The sequence below is a fragment of the Toxorhynchites rutilus genome, chromosome 2, assembly GCF_029784135.1.
Source record: "Toxorhynchites rutilus septentrionalis strain SRP chromosome 2, ASM2978413v1, whole genome shotgun sequence".
NCBI classification, from domain to species: domain Eukaryota; kingdom Metazoa; phylum Arthropoda; class Insecta; order Diptera; family Culicidae; genus Toxorhynchites; species Toxorhynchites rutilus.
Window position 1 is genome coordinate 51,291,980 of NC_073745.1, and position 17,882 is coordinate 51,309,861.

Here is a 17,882-nt window from a genome sequence, read left to right on the forward strand (position 1 = left end):
AGTACAACGGTAGTACAGCTGTATGTCTGTCATAAGTATTACTAATGTTATCGAGTAAAATATACTAATCTCTGGTAGGGATGCGGGTTTGTTGACAATATGTACAAAAAATTTGTACATTCTACTAATTTTGCATTACAAAATGTATTTAGTAGTTTTCGACCGAGGATTTTTCTAAGGGTATCTAACGCAAAACGTAAACGATCGGTGAGGCATCTGGATGTTGTTTATGAACTATGAAAATGATGATAATGTAACTTAAAACTCAAACACAAATCACGTATATTTTACTTCCGGACTTTCCAAGGTAGTTCTCACATGCAGGAACCATGCATTTTCCAACTTGTTTTTGATTGTGCTCTCGAATTTCCTTTTTTGATTCAACCATTGCCAACGTTTATGTAGTTTTCACTACTGAAAGAGGTAGGAATATGCCATGTTATATATGAAATTGCGCAGAATTAATTTTCTTCCAAACTCATCGCAATCGAATCTTTTATGACTATAACATTGTAATTTATAGAGAGAATTGACGAATTTACGTTGAATTTACAACCAGATGGCGCAGCGAGTAAAATGAAGATGTTTTGTTTTTTTGGTATGAACTTCGTTCAAATTTTTTAGAAAAATTAGAATTTATCTTTAAATTTTCCGGTTTCATGTATACTTTCCACGCTGAAAAGGTTAGAAAATCATCATTTTACAATGTGCTACGTATATTACGAGGAATGGCTTGTTATAAGTATTGTAACTTGAATTTTTTTGAACTAAGTAAACGACGAATAGGGTGTTTTGCGCTAAAAATACTGAAAATTCTTCTCGTATCGGCCCTTACATAATCAATGATATCAGCCAATTTGACATGATATCGATTTCTTCGCAATTATCCATAGTATCAATAACCGGTATGCATCATCAAACCTAAAATTTTCGAAGATTATCTATGACTTTGGTAAAATCGCTTGTTGAAACCATCGGCAATATACAAAACAATAATTTTCTAACCATATACTGACGACATTTAGTGGCTGAAATGAATCTAAATAAAAATAAAATTAATAATTACGACCGAATCGCGCTTTTCAGTGCGTAAAATAAACAAACACCCTCACTTTTGTAGTTCTGAGCTCTAATGTAGGTGTCTTCTTCTTCTTCAATGGCACTAACGTTCCTAGAGGAACTTCGCCGTCTCAACGTAGTATTACTTACGTCATTTTTATTAGTACTTAGTTGAGATTTCTATGCCAAATAACACGCCTTGAATGCATTCTGAGTGGCAAGCTCTAGAATACGCGTGATCATAGTGCAAGTCGGAGGAAATTTCTTTGACGAAAAATTCCCCCGACCAGAACGGGAATTGAACCCGAACACCCGGCATGTTAGTTATGACGCTAACCACTCGGCCAAGGGAGCAAGGGAGCATGTAGGTGTCGCATGAGCTGATTCAGCTTTGCGTAAATTCGTCAATTACAAACCTTCCATAAACTCACAGTGCAAAATTTAAAACCATCATCAATTTCACCGCAGCGCCGCCTGGGTGTAGATTTGTATGTTAGATCGCCAATCCTGTGCAGTAAAATGTATGAATTCGCGATGACAGCGATGACAGTGGTACAGTGTCGACGTTTGGTGACGACTTTCAATTAGAGGCCATAATTTGGGTCCCAAACTCGTTAGTGTAATCTCTATCAGATTAGAAGGCTCGAAGTTAGTTTTAAAATGTTAAAATCTGAATGAAAAATTTCACACCATGTTATTTATTATATGAAACACGTATTTCTTACTTTTATTTAACCACTAGCTGACTCGGCAAACTTCGTCCCGCCCAAATATTCATTCTTCGTAATCACATCCACGTTTTCTTACTAAGCGCACGTTCATGAGTCCAATCGCAGAATTGTTCATTGATTGATCTTCTAATCTACGCTGTAAAATTATTGTTTCCTATAAAATTTCAGTACTTCTACCAAAACTCGACATTATAATATCAGATTATTTTCAAACGCAATTCTCGTGCAAGATTTTTCATCCACTTGCAAATAACATGTTTCTCCGTTACATTGAATAAATGTTTAATACAGAAAATATGATAGAATGAAGACAGCCCTAAATCGGACAATTCCTTTCTCAAATTTTGCTCTTATCAACACATTCGGCGATCCATTTTTATTTATATAGATAGAAGACGATATAGGAGTGCGTTTTATAACGTTCAATGTCGTTACCGCAAAAATCAAGTGGACTAATAATGCTTGTCAATGTGTAATTGTAGAACACGTGTGAATTGAATTTTTCGAATTTTGGCATGTTTGGTTGGAATATGTGCATTATTTTTATGGGACCCTCTCTCCTTTCCAGAGTAGGAAGAGGTGTCATACCATCATAGAAACATTTCTCGTACTCAAAAACCCTCACATCTCAAATTTGGCTCCATTTGCTTGATAAGTTCTCCAGTTATGCAGAAATTTGTGTTTCATTTCTATTGCAGCCCCCCCTTAGAAAGGTGGGAGGAGTCTCGAAGTATCATAAGAACCTTCTCCGACCCCAAAAATCCCTACATACCAATTTTCATGTTGATCGGTTCAGTAGTTTCCGAGTCCATAAGAATCAGACAGACAGACAGACAGAAATCCATTTATATATATATATATATAGATTTGTCTATAAATTTCCAACATTGTTACTGAGTCTTTTAATTTAATATAAAGTTGTCTTCTAAAACATTTTTCGCATGAGATTTTTTAACACATGCAAAAAAATGGGTGGGTTATATCTATGATATAAGCGTAAGGTTGACGTGAGAATATCGTTGGCTTAGTAATTATTGTTCTTATTGATTGAAATATTGATTTAATGAAACAATTATCAAATTCAATTGAATTAAACTAAAAAATTTGAACAAACGCCATGCAAAGCAAGGCTTGATTTTGTTGACTGTGTTAGGGAACACATTTCGATGTAAACAGAAGTTCCCCCAAATACTAATTTCCCCCAGGCACTTGATTTTGATGGCTGTGTTAGGGAAACCATCAATCGGGCCGAACAAAACGAGACAGTTAGGGCGTTTAGATAGCACTTGATACTTTACAGTTATTCAATTGCTTATCTCTGGAAAAAAAACATTCCATTAACTGTGATACATGCGTAGAAATATTTCCTATCAATTGATACAAACATCCTTCCGTTCTATTAAGCAATGTTCGAGTTATAAGCTTTCCAAATTTTTCATTTTTTCGTGTATGTACTGTGTTTAGGTTTTCATTTTACCCCAGAAATTTCCAGACATTTCCGCCCCGGGTGCGAAAGCTCCATTCGACGCCACGGGGTGCAAAAAATCGACTGTTTTGTATTATAAGATTTTTTTTTACTTCGGTCGCGAGAAATAATGTTTTCCCTATGTATTTTATACGAAGTAAGATTCTGTTGAAATTTAATTATTTTTAAGCAGATGCAAAATCATCTTTGTAATCACACCAACTGTTAATCAAATATTGCATGATAGAACATCTCAAACTTTAGATTTTTATGATTGAATTACTTTTTTCCTGTAGTTTTGCCGTTTCAGGTTACCACAATTCGCCCACCGTGCGAGTTTCTCATATGGCCTTGTTCTCACTGCAGCGGGGCGTCAGCGTGGCGTGGGCGAGGCGTGTGATGCTTACGATCAGGGATGGTAAAAAATCACATTCAACGATCAATGAATAAGTATATCCCTCTAGTCGGATGTTTTTAAATCACCCCCAGCAGGCGAGGCTCTTTTATTCTTCATATGTACACAGAGAGAATACTTGGAACGGTGAGCTACCAAGATCTCAAAAAAGAAATATGAGAGCGGAATCCCAACTGCTTGCACTCTCGAAGCATTACTTCTACTACTCAGGTTTTATCGTGAGTGCAAGCCACAAACGATTAATCCCATTCCATAGAGCGGATGATGAGTTCTTGATCGGAAAGTGTAACAAGAGACGATCAACTGAAATCTTACGACACTCATCGAGGGATTTTTAATTCTCTATTGCACTGTCCGCAGTGAGTGGCTGACTCAGTCTCGTGTCGATTTTATTTTGCTGTCGTCTCCCGCCCGATAAACAGCAGACGGGTAATGGATGCAATTGATTAATTTTATTACGAGCAGATTTGGGCGAATCTCATCCCGCCCAAAATCGTTTTTAGATTCCAATAATTCTGAACATTCACATTTCTCTCCAAATAATTTTTCCAACAGTAATTCAATTAGTAACTTCACGAAACACCTTTCGAATTCGATTGAATTTCAGACCCTTTTTTATTTTGTAGATAAAACGGATCACATATTTGATTAATTCAATTCTGTGTGGTTACGTTCTTCGTTGCGAATAAATGTAATGAAATAGTATGGACGTATGATATTCATGTATCGTGGACTTCCGATATATGTGGCAGTAGATTTGTCGAACGACTAATGTTTTTTTATATCCCTTCAAACTTGTTGCATCTCTCAAGTGTACATACTGCTTTGACCGCAGATTTGCATGGTAGAATCTGGTTAATTTCAGGTATTCAGTCTTCATATTGTCGAATGAATACTGTTGGAACAATAGGTATCGCAGCAAATGATTATCAACATCTTACCTTATCATCAAACGGTATGCGAATAATTTCAGTGAACTGACGGCATTGGAATATATGCTTAGTGAGGACCACACAATTATTATCAGAGCGAATAAACGTCCGACTGGAAGTCATGAACATCAATTCAATGTGCCCAAGATAAATTTATCCTTTGAAGGTCATTAACCTTTCTAAAGATGATCAGATGGAATATATTCCAATGTCGTCTGGAATAACCTGTCCAACACCTTATGATCGTAATATTGTTTTTGCTATTATTCTGATGTTTCATAACACGGCACTCTATTGATTATTCGCCGAAAATGAATAAAAAATATCCTTGAAGTTAGCCTACGGTTTTAGTAGCAGTGCAATATGGTGAGCCAGTCTCAGGATAAGAAAACATTTAAAAATAAAGCTTTTTTTTTGAATGAATCAATAGTAAAACAAAACGTCAAAAAATATTCAGCTTTGTGATAGCAGATAATCATTATACATTTGAGTTGTATGAGTATTCCATTCCCCCACAAACTGTGGATAGTCTATCTGCATACAAATTATGTAGAGTGCCACAATCCAGAAAAATTATGAGCAAATATTTACGTGCTTAAACAAAAAAACACATGTTGACATATTTGCGCTAATTTATGTTTTTTTATTAATTCAAGGTAATCAAGGTCTTTTCTAGACACCAGTTTACTCGGCCCCGAAAAAAGTGGTCTGTATTTGGGCAGGCGGAAAAATATATCTCGCAAGACCACGTGTTCGATGTCGTAAAAGCCTTGGCCAATAACGCATTTACATTAACTCATAAAATTAGTGATTTGAGAGGGATTATTGTTTGTAGTCTCTTGATTAATTTAAACACCATCTGAGAAATCCTCCGTGAAACATGAAACATTAAAGTCGTCCTATCTGCTGTAGCGCATTTTTTTTATTTTACCCAGTTTCATCGAAGTAAACGCGCTCGGAAAGGAAAATTGAACGCCCGGATGAGAGAGCGAGAATCGTACGTCATAGAGACACTCATTCCCATGGAGCAAATTCTTGTTAGGAGTTGAAAGCAAAACGAGGAAGGAGAGTAACTCAATTATTCGAACTAGTTTCAGTCTAGCAATGCTTTGGTCAACTCAGAGTTACCAAGAGAAAATCATTTGGTTATGATGGGTGAGGATTAATAGTTAGTCGCAGTTTGCACAGATTACGATCTGTGCAGTTTGCGATTAATCGTAAATCACATCATGCTCCCTTGTTTTCCATCCTTGCTTACGATTAATCGTGTGTGTTCTTACCGATGTGTTCACACCAGACTGACGTGTCATGAGCGTTTCTCTCTTGCATATGTTTGTTTGTAGTAGTGACATAATTTTAATTTTTCGCGTTTTTTTAGTTTTTACGTTTTTCACCGTCCGATTTTAGTCCCGGTTTGTCCAACGATGTTGGAATATTTAAAAATAAACCAATTTTCATTCTTTCATTCAAAAATACACATTGACGATTTGTATAAAACATCTTAGAGGCGAATGAACTGAAAAGTTTAAAGCCTCTTTAATCCAACATCATCATCATTGTATAAAACACGCCGAAGACACGCCGCTGGCACGGTGCAATGTGAGTGAATTAAAATGTCGTTGCGAGAAGTGAACACGCCCCGCTCACGCCACGTTGACACCCCGCTGCAGTGAGAACATGGCCTAATAATTAGACAATCTGACGTCTCAGAACCAGACTGTCATGACATTTCCAATCGTTTTGCCCCTCGACGAAATCAACTGTGGCTGTGGCTGGAGGAGCACTGCCATAATTCAAATCCGTCAGATTTCATTAAACATTAAATTAGCGAATGAACCAGACAAAAAAAAACAGTGCATCATTCAGCAATAGGAAACGACGACAATTTACGGTAGATAGTGAGACGTATACATCCTTTTCTCGAGCAAGACGTTACGGCTGCGAATTGTGCACATTACTCCTGGAAGGGTGATTCAATCTCTACAAGGCGCACTTTGATTTGTCCTTTCTCGAGCCTTGGGGGTTTGGTTTTGTTTTGCGGCATTCAGCTGGAACAGCGGAGAAAACCTGTAAAACATGTAAGTCTATTTTTTCCCCTGCTATCCAACGAATAAGTTGACGTCATGTATATGTATATTTGCTGCTACCAGGGGCCTCATCGAAGGGGGAGGAGAGTGCGTGATTCGAAGTGTTTTACAGTCTGCCCGTGTTTCGATGTGTTCCGATATGTAATTAGTTTCGTCACCGATAGTGGATAACTAACAACGGCAAACGTGTTACTAATCACGAAGGATAGTTCCTGGGGCAGTTCGTGGTATGTCGGGTTAGGCGGTGGGAAACGCCTATTGCAAAATGAAACAGCAAATGCTGTTTATCAATGGAATGTGTAGACATTATTAATTACGCCGCCGAGTGCCTTGCTGGAGTGTGGGAGGAGGCCCTTTGTTGGTACACTTTATGGTCTACATCAAAACGGCGACGCTGATGCTAAGGAATTTTCCTGCCCCTGCTGCGACTAATCTCGGCCCGGACGGAGCTGAGGTATGGAAAACAAAGAAGTTCAGTGTATTCTCCTTATTCTCCTTCTCTTGTCAATTGACCTTGTCATATCACCGATTGTTGTTGTTTTGTTTGTTCATTCTTCGCTGCATATGTGCCGTATGTGACGATTGCCACTAACAACTTTGTGTAAACATACGAATCAGCGAGCGGAGCGTAATGTCTGGAGACCAACTTCGAATGCTTTCTTGCGGTGTGTGCAGCTGTGTGTGGTGGAAATATGGTTGTAATTGATATAGGTTCAGTTTTCCCCTCTACCGGAGCATGTATGACTCATGCAAACTCGGCTCTCTATTGATTTTCAAGGACCTCGTGATCCTTTCTAAGTAAAACTACTGAAAGATGTTACTTAGAATTGCAGAACCAGTCTTACCGAATAATTCTTCTGAATTGAATATTGAATGTTTTTCAGGCAATGGGAAAATAGCACAAACAAAAAAAACAGAAAACAATATCTTAAACAATCTTCACTTATGACACAATGTTTCCTGATCGCTAGATAAGTCAGGGACAGTAATTTACTCTTTTGTTTTCTTACTTATAATCAAGACTATCATTTCAGTAAGCACACATCCGTCATTTGTGTGGTCTCCGTAATTTCAGCATCTGCCACAACGATGCTATCAGCATATCAGTGCGACTCGAATGCCTGCCTTGCTGAAACGTGCTCATATCTATCTACGAAAGTCGCGATGGTGACTCGTCGAAATTGAATTAACTGTACACAATTTCACATCGTTGAGAGGGTCATTGCATTTGTCCAGTTCCGCAGCGCTTGAAATGTGTGTTTTCCACGAGTGATTTTTGTAGTCCAGCATTAGTTTGAAAGTAAATCCAGATTTTGACGAAATATTATTTTCATCCAGAGCATCTTGTATAGATGTTGCACGATCAATTAGATCCCCTCAGCTATAGAATGATGATAGACGTTAACGTTCTCTGTGATGTCATCAATCATTTAGATTATGATTCAGTATTAGACGGGAGAGTCCATGCACTGACAATTAACCGGTTTTATATTTATGATTTTTACATTATTCTAAAAAAAAGACGGGTGGGTAATGTCGGGGACATAACCGGAGTGACGTAGGACTATACAAAGGAGACATCTTTTGTTAAATATATATTTTAAATATATTGTTTTATTTTCTTCTCCTACGTGATTACCTACCTATCTACCTGAAAAATGGATTAGTTTACTGTTTACTCTTTATGAATATGTTGATGGTTCTGAAAAGAACCTTTGGTGTTGTGTTTTTGTTATCACTCGATATTCCCATCTTGTTCGGTTAAACCTTCCTGTTTAGCTATTGCGTTTGCCACTCGCCACAGCTTCCACAGTTGGAAAATTTCTTCCCATCCAGCTTGAACATGTTGTTCAGTAAATTACATTTAATGCGACGTGCCGGAGAAACACTTTGCCACTCACTGAAACTAATTGTTGCCTTGATGAGCGCCGAACCGAAGCTGCTCTGTTCTTGATGCGGGTTTTCTGATTGTCGTGAGCAGCTTTGCAAGCCAACTCGAGCACTCCGACGGCCAAAACTCTATAATCGCTGTTAGGTATATTGGTGCTCCGGCACCAATCCGTTCGGCCTAGTTACCCTTGCGGAGCAATCAGTGAATGCGACCAACAGGGAACTGGAGACCTGCACGGCTCGAGTGAGACTTTGCCTTTCCCTTAACTTGTCCTCCTTTGTTACGTCCACGATGCCGATGCCGTACAACCACACGGGTTTACGGTTTGAAAGAAAATAAGATATTTTTTTGGGGTCCGCGTGTTTTATACTCTAGCGGTACACACTCACAGGATAGAGACAAATCGGCAGACTCAGCCAGAGGGGCGAGTCCAACGAGACGAACGAATGAGCGTTAAAAGGGAGCGATGGCAAAAAAATACATTCATTACGATTTGTTCGCTCGTTGGATTCACATGCAGGATAAAAAGTGTCCTTTTCAGGATCACAAAATTATCTCCAATTTAAAGAGTTTATTGTTTTGTTATCACTCGATATCCCCATCTTGTTCGGCTAAACCTTTCTGTTTAGCGATTGCGTTTGCCACTCGCCACAGCTTTCAGATGGAAAATTTCATCCCATCCAGCTTTGTGACATGTTGTACAGTAAATTACATTCAATGCGACGTGTCGAAGCGCCACTCAGTGTCGGATTGGAGGCGATATTAACCTGTAATTGAACATTTGCGATGACAGTGGTACAGTGTCGACTTTCAATGTGGGGTCATAATTTGGATCTCTATGTTTACAAAAATGTCCAACTAAATAAGTCGCATTACATGTCCGTCCAATTAGCTAAATGTCGAACTAATTGTAAATTACTGTACTTTCAATCTGGAAACAATTTAAGAATTGGTGAAAATTGAATAATCAGGAAAGTCCCCAACTATCAATAAGCTCAGAACAACTGCCAAATTCACATACTCATCATATCCTGGCAAACAAATTATGAAAAAATCAATTTGTGTTTTATTATTATTTTGGATAATGCTTTAGAAAGCACTGTATTTCGTAAACTCTTTTTTGGAAGGTTTAATGGCCCTGAAAAGCGCCTTCTTTTATGGAATGGTTCCAATTTAGACAACTTAGTACTCGTGGTTTTGAAAAAAACCATTTCGAACGCCCTCGATGCCGCCTTGTTCTGGATTTGCCACCAAAGCAGTTTGTATAAAGAACAAACTTTTTTCTTCTGCTACCTGATGCCGTTTTGCGATTGCGTTTGCCACTCGCCACTCGCTGCAACTGCCTGTTGTCTTGATGTCCACCGAACCGAATGCGGGTTTTCTTATCGTCGCGAGCAGCTTTGCCAGCTAACTCGATCACTTCGGCGGCCGAAACTATATAACGCCGGCTAGGTGGACTGGTGCACTGGTACTAACGCGCTCGGCCTAGCTACCCTTGCGGGGAACTTCAGATCAACACGGTTCGAGCGGGATTTTGCCTTTCCTTTCACTTTTCCTCCTTTACCATGTCCAGACATGGCTGCTTGGGTTGGTTTGTTGATGTGTTGTGATGCGAACCGATGTGGTGTACGGTTTGGACGAGAATGATCGTTACGGAAGGAAGGAAGGAAGGTATTGTATTATAGAGACTTTAAACTTTTGCAGTTTTCTAAAAATAAATTATCACTTCTAGCCTTATGCGGTAACTTGTTCTGATGTCTAGCAACTTGCCTGATTTTTTTGAGCGCGAAGCAATGACTATTCATTTTGGTTTTCGTTGAAACTAGCATTAAAAATTCAAAAACAAAAACATTATTTTTACCATCAAGTGTTTTCCGTTTTTGTGTACGAGAAATGTTTCTATGATGGTATGATACCACTCCCTCCTCCGAAATGGAGAGGTTCCATAAAAATAATACACATATTTCAATCAAACATGACAATTGAAAATTTTCGGAAAACTTTGAAGGAAAATGGGAAAATTCGAAAAATTCAATTCGCATATGTTCTACAATTGACAAGCGTTGTTAGTCCATTTGATGTTTGCGCTAACAAAATTGATCTTCGTTCGAAAGTGGAAATGGATTTTAATGTTATAAAACGCACTTCTACATCGTCTTTTATCTATATAAATAAAAATGGATCGCCGAATGTGTTGATAAGAGCAAAACTCGAGAAAGGTATTGTCTGCTTTAGGGCTGTCTTTATTCTATCATATTTTCTGTATCAAACATTTATTCAATGTAACGGAGAAACATGTAACAACTAAAATCGAATGAAACCATTACGGGGGACCTCTACCGATGACAATTGATGCGTTTGAGCCGTGTACTGAAGGAAAAATGGACACAATACAAGCAAAGACACGATAAAGTTATTTTGCAGCACGACAATGCTCGGCCGCATGTCGCGAAACCGGTCAAACCATACTTGGAAACGCTGAAATGGGAGGTCCTATCCCGCCCGCCCTTTTCTCCAGACAATGCTCCGTCCGATTACTACCTTTTTCGGTCGATGCAACATGGTTGACCGGCACTTCTCCAATTTTGATGAAGTCAAAAATAGGACCGATTCGTGGTTAGCCGACAAACCAGCCGATTATTTCCGCAAAGGGATTCGTGAATAGCTGAAAAATGAGAAAAAGTTGTGACTAGCGATGGGCAATACTTTGTATATTAAATTTGTAACCATTTTTGCAGAATAAAGCATTAAATTTTGAAGAATTGCAAGGGGTTGTATCTAGGACACGACTGCATATTTTCGACGTAGAACTACGCAATAATATTATGCAATCCACTTGTTTACCGCTTCGAGTATTATTTTAGAATGCATCGAAATCTTTGTAATAGATTATGTTCTTCGTTACAAATAAATTTGATGAACGTTTGATATGATTCCTAGGACTCCCAAAATATATGAACGGAAAAATTGTCAAACGATCATTGCATTTCACATTTCCCTCTGAAATTATTGCACATCCTTATGTTTACGTAGTTCTCGAACCGCGAAAGTTCATTCACCTTCAGTATCTGAAATGAAGATTTTCCCAGGCTTCTCACTTTAAAAGTACGTTTGAGGGAAACATATTCCGATCTGCACAACGACAAGTGAGTACAAAAGTACTCAACACCAAAAAATACTCCCGACTTGCATGTGTTTGCAAAACGGATTCCCCCAGGCACATTAGTTTTGAAGTTCGTGTTAGGGAAACACAGCTCAGTGGGGGAAAATACCCCCGACTTGCATATATTTGCAAAGCGGATTCCCCCAAGCACATTAATTTTGAGGTTCGTGTTCGGGAAACATTTTACAGTTATTCATTTGTTCATCTCATGAAAAATAACATTTTATTAATTGTGATAGACGCATAGAAATATTTCCTATCAATTGATGCAAACATCTTTCCGATCTGTTAAGAAATGTTCGAGTTATAAACATTCGAAATACGGATAGGGTTAGCATACAAATCGGCAGAACAAATGTATGGGAATGAAGAAAGTTCCTCTAGTTTTTATGAATTTAATCCCTTTAAAGATTTATGAATTGTAATGTATAGCATATCAAACAAATCTTAGAGAATTTCCGATTCGATTGGTATGCAAATCATGAGATTTCGTTCACAGTGGAAATAGTTATTACGTTAACTTTATTTCAAAAAACGTGACCTGTTTTCTGATTCGGCACCCTTCCTGAAACACAGTTCTACGTCAAAAAAAAAAAAACGAAGAAACTTACCGGTACCCCTATTATTATAGAGTTCAAACTACCAATTTCGTTTGCCTCTAGCCTTGAAAAACGTCTATTAGTAGATCAATCGAAGAAGAGTCCTGGGATTGAACCCGTATTCTTTCGTTTAATAAGCGGATTCGCAATCATTTCGGCTACGGATACGCCTCCATTAGGGTGCCAATGAATGTATGGGAAAAAAAATCGACCCTTAAATTTCAAAAAGTTACCCTACACAAAATGTTCACCACCTCGAAAAAACATCCTATGCCAAATATCAGCTCAATCGGACTTAAGGGAGAGTTTCGCAAAGCGTTCAAATTTAGAGTTTTTTGAAAATCGAAAAATCACCCAAGGGTGGGAGCAAAGAAAATCGGGGTATTCCAAAAAAAAATTTGATGCCAAATGTCTTAAAATTGCATGAAACGTCGAGATCTAGTGTCATCTCGAAAAATTTTGTTTCGTCAAAAATCGACACTGGGACTTTTTCCGTTTTTTCCGGAATACAAACGAAACGTATGGTTTCAAGTGCCAATAAAAATAGTTATCTCGATTTTTCATTCGAAACTTGTTGCGAAATGTTGATTTGCACGATAATATACCATATGCAAAATATTAGCTCATTCCAACTTCATTTATTAGTGTTGCAGACATTAAAATTTGAGTTTTTTGAAAACCAAAAAAATCACCGCACATCGGAGTTTTCAAAAAAAAAATTTTTGATGCCAAATGTCTAAGAATTGTATGACACGTCGAGATTTACAGTTATCTCAAAATTTTTTTTTGTCAAAAATCGACTTTTCAGACGGAAAAACGTGCAAAAAGTGCGCCAAAAAAATTTTTTTTTGACAATTTTTTTTTATTGAGCTAACATTAAATCTCGACGAGTAATGCAATTTTAAGACATTCGGCACCAACAATTTTTTTGGAAACCTCGATTTTCGGTGATCTTTCGTTTTTCAAAAAAAAAAAAATATTTTAACGTCTAATGAATGAAGTTCGAATGAGCTAATATTTTACATAGGGTATATTATCGTGCAAATCAACATTTCGCAGCAAGTTCCGAATGAAAAATCGAGATAACTATTTTTATTGGCACTTAAAACCATACGTTTCGTCTCGTATTCCGGAAAAAAACTAAGTCCCAGAGTGTTGATTTTTGATAATTTTTTTTTTCGAGATGACACTAGATCTCGACGTTTCATGCAATTTTAAGATATTTGGTATCAAATTTTTTTTTCGAAAACCCCGCGTAACGCGAGACAGTCCCGTGTAAGATTACGTCCCGCATTTGACAAAAGAAACGAAAATGTCCCGCGATATCAATATATTTCAATATAACAATTTTTTTTCCCAAAATATATTTTTTATTAAGGCACATGTGGCGTTAGCCTGACGGGGCCGGGAGTCCAATATTTTGACAAATTTTGTCTTACAACTATGTTAGTAATATGTAACCGATTACTCGCGGTTGGCTCGAGGTTAGTATTACAAGTGTTCTCATAATTGGTATGTTGCAGTCTTCGATGCTCTATACGTGTGCCCGACACGGGCTACTTCCTATTGGGATGCAGCTGACCATTAATCAGCAACGCTCCCTAGTCTGTACCCCATATCTAGCGTGGTGCGTCTTTCTCGACTCGAGGAATCCAGGATAGAATGGTCACTAGCCGGCGCAATCATCAGTTCGTGTAGAGTTGGCATGAGCGGTACAACCTTCGGCTCTTGTTGAATGATCAGTGGACTGCACAATATTTGGCCCGTGCATCTGTAAAGAGTGTGTGTATGTATTGCCACGACTAAGTAAAAGTTTATCGATCGCTAGGAGGGATATGAAACGGGGACACAACGAAGGAAACATCATTAAACGTTGACATCGGCATTTCTGAGGAACAGGTATAGATGAAGCAGAAGATCAGGATCCCGGCTACCTAAGATATCCCGGACGGGGATATCCGATTGTCTGCCTTTTGCTCTCAGTGCTCTAGAGAGCTGAGAGCGAGCAGCATGGAACCGGATACACGACCAGACAACATGCTCGATGTCGTGGTAGCCATCGCCACAATCACAAAGATTGTTTGCTGCGAGCCCAATGCGATAGAGATGCGCGTTTAGGTTGTAGTGATTGGACATAAGCCGAGATATCACGCGAATGAAATCACGACCTACATTCAATCCCTTAAACCATGCACTCGTCGAGACCTTAGGGATAATCGTGTGTAACCAACGACCGAACTCATCTTCACTCCACATGCGCTGCCAACTAACGAGTGTGTCCTGACGAGGAATGTGAAAAAATTCATTTTAGGCAATTTGCCTTTCAAAAAGTGTGCCTTCTGAAGCGCCCACCTTAGCTAGCGAGTCCGCTTTCTCATTCCCCGGAATCGAGCAATGAGAGGGAACCCATGCTAAGGTAATCTTGAATAATTTTTCGACCAAAACACTCAATAGATGTCTTATTCTTGTTAGGAAATAAGATGAGCGTTTATCAACTTTCATTGAGCGGATTGCCTCTATTGAGCTGAGACTGTCTGAAAAAATAAAATAATGGTCGATGGGCAGTGTTTCAATGATCCCTAGAGCATAGTATATCGCACCCATTTCTGCGACATACACGGAACAAGGATCTTTGAGTTTGAAAGAGGCACTGGAATTTTCATTGAAGATGCCGAAGCCAGTGGACCCGTTTATGTATGAACCGTCAGTAAAGAACATTTTATCAGATCTAACTTTCCCATATTTTTCCGAAAATATCGACGGAATAACATTGGAGCGTAGGTGATCTGGTATTCCATGGATTTTTTGTCGCATGGACAGATAAAAAATGACAGAGGAATTGCAAAAGTATGGGAAGCAAACTTGGTTGGAGATGCCTGGTGAAGGGTGCACGTCGTGGGTAAGGTACTCATGGTATAAAGACATAAAACTTGACTGAGGAGTCAGCTGGAGTAGATTTTCGAAGTTATCAATCACCAATGGATTCATGATCTTGCAACGGATGAGAAATCTGTAGGATAATTCTGTGAACCGAAGAGTAAGCGGGGGTACTCCTGCCAAAACTTCGAGACTCATCGTATGTGTCGAATGCAAACACCCCATGGCTATACGCAAGCAACGATATTGTATTCTCTCCAGCTTGAGAATATGAATCCTGGCAGCTGATCGGAAGCAAAAACTGCCATATTCTAACACTGACAATATCGTTGTTTTGTACAACTGAATGAGGTCTCCTGGATGGGCACCCCACCATGTTCCGGTTATTGTTTGGAGAAAATTGATTCTTTGCTGGCATTTCTGTTTCAAATACGCAATGTGTCTCCCCCAGGTACATTTAGAATCAAAATATACACCCAGGTATTTGAAAAACATAGAGTGTTGGATCGTTTTGCCGGATAGGTAAAGCTGGAATTGGGCGGGTTCGTGCTTCCTAGAAAAAACGACCATTTCAGTTTTCTCCGTAGAGAATTCGATACCCAGCTTGAGGGCCCACGTGAACAGATTGTTCATGGTATCTTGCAACGACTTTTGCAGAGCGACGGGATTAGTACCCGTGATGGAAATAACTCCATCGTCTGCAAGTTGTCTCAGCGTGCAGTCTCTAGTTAGACAATCATCCATATCATTGACGTAAAAACTGTACAAGAGGGGGCTTAGGCAGGAGCCTTGCGGTAGGCCCATAAAACTGTAACGAGAAGATTTTGAGTTGCCATGAGAGAAATTCATGTGCTTTTCTGACAGTAAATTGTACAGGAAATTATTCAGAATTGGTGAAAGTCCACGATTATGAAGCTTCTCTGAGAGAATTTCCATGGAAACTGAATCAAATGCCCCTTTGATATCGAGAAAAACGGAAGCCATTTGTTCTTTGCGAGCAAATGCGATTTGGATTTCAGAAGATAGCAGCGCGAGACAATCATTTGTCCCTCTACCTCGGCGGAAGCCAAACTGCGTATTTGACAGCAAATTGTTCGTTTCGACCCACTTGTCCAAACGAAGTAGAATCATTTTCTCTAACAATTTACGAATACAGGATAACATTGCAATCGGCCTATACGAGTTGTGATCGCTAGCCGGCTTGTTGGGTTTCCGTATGGCTATCACTCTCACTTGTCTCCAGTCATGCGGGACAATATTCAGCTCCAGAAACTTGTTGAACAAGTTCAGCAAACGCTGTTTTGCCAAGTCGGGAAGATTCTTCAACAAGTTGAATTTAATCTTGTCCGACCCCGGAGCTGAATTGTTACATGAGAGGAGGGCAATTGAGAATTCTACCATCGAAAAATTCTCATAATCGCATTGGAGCGGAATATCGCGTACGACGCTTTGTGCAGGAACAGAATCGGGACAAACCTTCCTTGCAAATTTGAAAATCCAACGGTCAGAGTATTCCTCGCTTTCATTGGTATGGTTCCAGCCACGCATTCTCCTAGCCGTATTCCAAAGAGTACTCATAGCGGTCTCCCTTGACAAACCATTGTCGAATTTCCGCCAATATCCACGCTTTTTTGCTTTAATCAGACCTTTTAGTTTGGCTTCTAGAGCTTGGTACTTTCGAAACCATTCCACTAATCCAGTTTTCCTGAATTTTTTGAAAGCGGATGATTTTTCAAGGTAGACCTTTGAACATTCCTTGTCCCACCAAAGTGATGGAGGACGACGTCGGAAAGTGGTAGCCGGTACACGTTTCTTTTGAGCTTGAAGTGCGCTATCGTAAATCAAACTTGATATAAAATTATACTCTTCAAGGGGAGGAAGTTCATGCATCGAAATGATTGCTTCAGATATTAATTCTGCAAATTTTCTCCAGTCAATATTCTTCGTGAGGTCATACGCAATATCGACTGACTCACTAGATTTTGATTCATTGGCGATCGATAAAATTATTGGTAGGTGATCACTACCGTGGGGATCTTGGATTACCTTCCATGTGCAATCCAGGGATAATGAAGAAGAGCAGAGAGATATGTCTAGCATGCTTGCCCGTGCAGGAGGGTTGGCTATCCTAGTTGCTTCCCCAGTATTTAAAACTGTCATGTTGAAGTTGTCGCACAGATCATAAATCAACGTGGCACGGTTGTCATCGTAGAGTGACCCCCATGCTGTTCCATGGGAGTTGAAGTCACCTAAGATTAACCGCGGCTCCGGCAATGCCTCGATAATATCAAAGAACTGATGGCGGCCTACCGTAGTCCTGGGAGGAATATATATCGAAGCAATGCAGAGTTCTTTGCCATTGATTTGTATCTGGCAAGCGACAACTTCAATGCCTGTAATCGATGGGATAGTGACTCTATAGAAGGAGTGACGTTTTTTGATCCCCAATAGTACGCCACCAAACGAGTCGTTACGATCTAGGCGAATAATGTTGAAATCGTGAAAATTCAGCTCGTCGGCTGAACAAAGCCATGTTTCACAGAGAGAAAATACATCACAGTTAGAACTGTGAACTAAAAATTTAAATTGGTCTAGTTTAGGGATGATGCTTCTGCAATTCCACTGTATGACAGTGGTCAAATCCTTGACCTCTTGTGCTGAAT

At 39.1% G+C, this 17,882-nt stretch overlaps 1 protein-coding gene across 2 annotated transcripts in view; it reads left to right on the forward strand.

Annotated features, from left to right (window-relative positions):
• The first annotated feature begins 6,376 nt into the window (after positions 1–6,376).
• LOC129767308 (sorting nexin lst-4) overlaps positions 6,377–17,882 on the forward strand; it is a 31,095-nt gene continuing 19,589 nt past the window's right edge. Inside the window, exon 1 of one of the 2 annotated variants that reach the window (XM_055768031.1) lies at positions 6,377–6,680. The gene's annotated coding sequence lies outside the window, so the exon portion shown is untranslated. Of the gene's footprint in view, positions 6,681–6,781; positions 7,144–17,882 lie in introns of those variants that run through there. The other variant, XM_055768032.1, reaches the window with a different exon arrangement.